Genomic DNA, 3,162 nt, shown 5'->3' on the forward strand with positions numbered 1-3,162 from the left:
TAGTCTATGCACATCCTCCACCCAGTGACAGTTCTTGTGGGTATGAGTTCGTTCCTCTCATTTGGCACCACAGTTATGCCACCTTTCTTGGGAACTACATGTATGGGACTAACCCACGGGCTATCAGAAATGGGGTATATTACTCCTGCCTGCCATAACTTCATGACCTCCTTTTGTACCACTTCTTTCATGGTGGGATTCAATCTTCTCTGAGCTTGAATGGAGGGTCTAGCATCCTCTTCTAACAAGATTTTGTGCATGCATATGGATGAACTTATCCCCTTCAAATCAGCTAGGGTCCACCCAATGGCATCTTGATGAGTTTGTAGCACCTTGATCAATTCTTCTTCCTGTTCTTGGCTCAAGGCAGAGCTAATGATAACAGGATGGCTCTCATCACTACCCAAGTATGCATATTTGAGATTAGGGGGCAATGCTTTGAGCTCAGGTTTCAGTGCTTCCTTCTCTTCTTTCACTCTCTCAGGCATGCTTGGCATGGTTGTCTCAACAACCTTCATGTCACTAACTTCAATCTCCTTGGTGAACTCCTCCTCAGCCACTTCCTTTGTTGTTTCCTCAAAGGTTTCTTGTATTGCAATATCCACTACATCCACCCTCATGCATTCCTTTAGTGATTCTGATGGATAGCTCATTGCCTTGAATACATTATACACCAATTTCTCATCATGTAATTTAAGAGTGAGTTCACCCTTTTGGACATCTATGATGGCTCCAGCAGTAGCCAGGAAAGGTCTTCCCAGAATTATGGAGGCTTTGGCTTCTTCCTCCATATCTAACACCACAAAATCGGCCGGAAATATAAAATCTCCCACTTTCACCAACAAATCCTCAACTATCCCATGAGGGAACTTAAAAGTTCGATCTGCCAATTGGAGGGCCATTCTTGTTGGTTTGGCATCTTCAATCTTCATTCTTCTCATCATGGTTAGAGACATCAAATTGATACTGGCCCCTAAGTCACACAAGGCCTTCTCCACCATCCTTTATTTTGCAGTTCCTTGGCTTGCTCAGTTTCACTTTCCTGCTTAGCTTCTTCCACACCTTCCTTCAATATGGTGATGGCCTTGCATTCTTCCCATCTCACTCCCTTTTGTTCCCCTTTTGGATTCTTTTCTGTGTCACTAGGGAATACTGCAGTTGACTTGGGAGCTTGTTGAGATAGTTCTCCTACTCGAGCCTCCATCCACTTGAGTTTTTCGCCATGGTTTCTTAAGGTTGATCTCACATCGTCCCTAAAGTTTTTCAACTCACTTATGTCCTGACCCATGTTTACTAACCTTCCTTCTATCCTGTTTAATTGATCTTGAAATTGTTGGTTTGGATTAGGTTGGGCAGGTTGATTATTTTGACCATGATATGGTGGTTTGGAGTAAGTGTTTTGTGTGGCTTGGTATGATCTTTGGTTGGAGTTTTGGTATGTGGAATTGTTATGTTGGTTGTGGTTGTAAGGTTTATGGTTTTGTGGTTGGCTTTGTTGGTTTCCCGACCCAAAGTTTGGGTGGTTTTTCCATCCTGGGTTGTAAGTGTTGGAGTGTGGATCATATGATTGCCTTTGTTGATTTCCCACATAGTTGGCCTCTTCCCAATCACCTCCTTCAATGCTTACCTCCTCTTGATCTTGTGTGTGTATTGCAGCCACTTGCTTTGTGTCTAATTTCCTGGTGAGCTCTGCTAGTTGCTTGGCAAACACCTTGTTTTGGGCTAGAATTGCATCAACATGGTTCAGCTCCATGACTCCCTTAGTGTTGTGCCTTTCTGAAGCATAGTAGTACTCATTCTCAGCCACTGTCTCAATCACTTCAATGGCTTCTTTCACAGTCTTTTTCCTGTTTAATGAGCCTCCTGATGAATGGTCTACAGCCTTCCTTGATTCATAAGAAAGTCCATCATAGAAGATGTGCAATTGCACCCAATCAGGGAACATGTTTGGTGGGCATTTCCTTGTCAACTCTTTGAACCTCTCCCATGCTTCGTAGAATGTCTCACCATCTTGTTGTCTAAAAGTCTGAACCTCAGATCGAAGCCTATTGACCTTTTGTGGGGGGTAGAAACGTGCCAGAAACTTGCTCTCCACCTCATCCCAGGTTGTTAGGCTTCCCCTTGGGAATGATTCTAGCCATTTAGCTGCCTTGTCCCTAAGTGAAAATGGGAACAAGAGCAGTTTATAGGCATCATCCTGGACTCCATTGGACTTCACAGTGTCACAAATTCTCAAGAATTTGGTGAGATGTTGGTTTGGATCTTCACTAGCACTCCCACCAAATGAACAATGGTTTTCCACCAGTGATATTAGCTGTGGTTTGAGTTCAAAATTGTTGGCTTGAATGGGTGGTTTCTGAATGCTGCTACCACAATTCCCAGAGGTTGGGTTTATGTATGAACCAAGAACCCTCCTCTCAGGAATGGCATTGTTTCCATCATTCCTCTCGTGGTTGTGAAATTCTCTATCCATGTTGAGATCTAGAGCTTCCTCAAAGTTGTCCTCAGATTCTCCTTCAGATTCTTCTTCTCCCAGTACCCTCTTCCTTCTTGCTTCCCTTCTAAGTCTATGAAGGGTCCTCTCTGGTTTGGTATATGGAGGAGTTGATGCCTCTCCTCTCCTACCTGTCATACAAGAACACACCACAAGTAACAAACAAGTGGAATACTCTTGGTTAATGGAAGAGTATTGGTTAGAGCAGTGAGGAATTAATTCAAATAGTTAGTGGGTCAGTGAGTTAGTTGCTTGAATTTAAAGACATAAAGAAAGAAAAAGCAAATAACAGAGTGCAGGAATTAAAATCAACAAGTAACTTGAACTAAATTAACAAAACAAGAAAAATGCTTAATCTAGTTAACTTCCGATTGGAGAATTGTCAATCGAAAACCAATCCCCGGCAACGGCGCCATAAACTTGATGCGCTATAACTGGGTATAGCTACGATTAAGGGAAATTGCACGAACGGAAAAATTCCTTCCGGCAAGTGCACCGGTTATCGTCAAGTAAAAACTCACAATAGAGTGAGGTCGAATCCCACAAGGATTGGTTGAATGAGCAATTCGAATTAGAAGTTTGATTAGTTGAGCGGAATCAACTTTTGGATGTGAATTGCATAAAATAAATGTGGCAGGAAACGTAAATTGCAAGGAATTGAAATGACT

At 42.5% G+C, this 3,162-nt stretch overlaps 1 non-coding gene across 1 annotated transcript; it reads left to right on the top strand.

Moving 5' to 3' along the window:
- The first annotated feature begins 1,943 nt into the window (after window positions 1–1,943).
- On the top strand, window positions 1,944–2,047 carry LOC127746004 (small nucleolar RNA R71). Its single transcript, XR_008007625.1, has one exon. It is a non-coding gene; the product is annotated as a small nucleolar RNA R71 (small nucleolar RNA).
- The last annotated feature ends 1,115 nt before the right edge of the window (window positions 2,048–3,162 follow it).

This window comes from Arachis duranensis, chromosome 3 (assembly GCF_000817695.3).
Source record: "Arachis duranensis cultivar V14167 chromosome 3, aradu.V14167.gnm2.J7QH, whole genome shotgun sequence".
NCBI lineage: Eukaryota > Viridiplantae > Streptophyta > Magnoliopsida > Fabales > Fabaceae > Arachis > Arachis duranensis.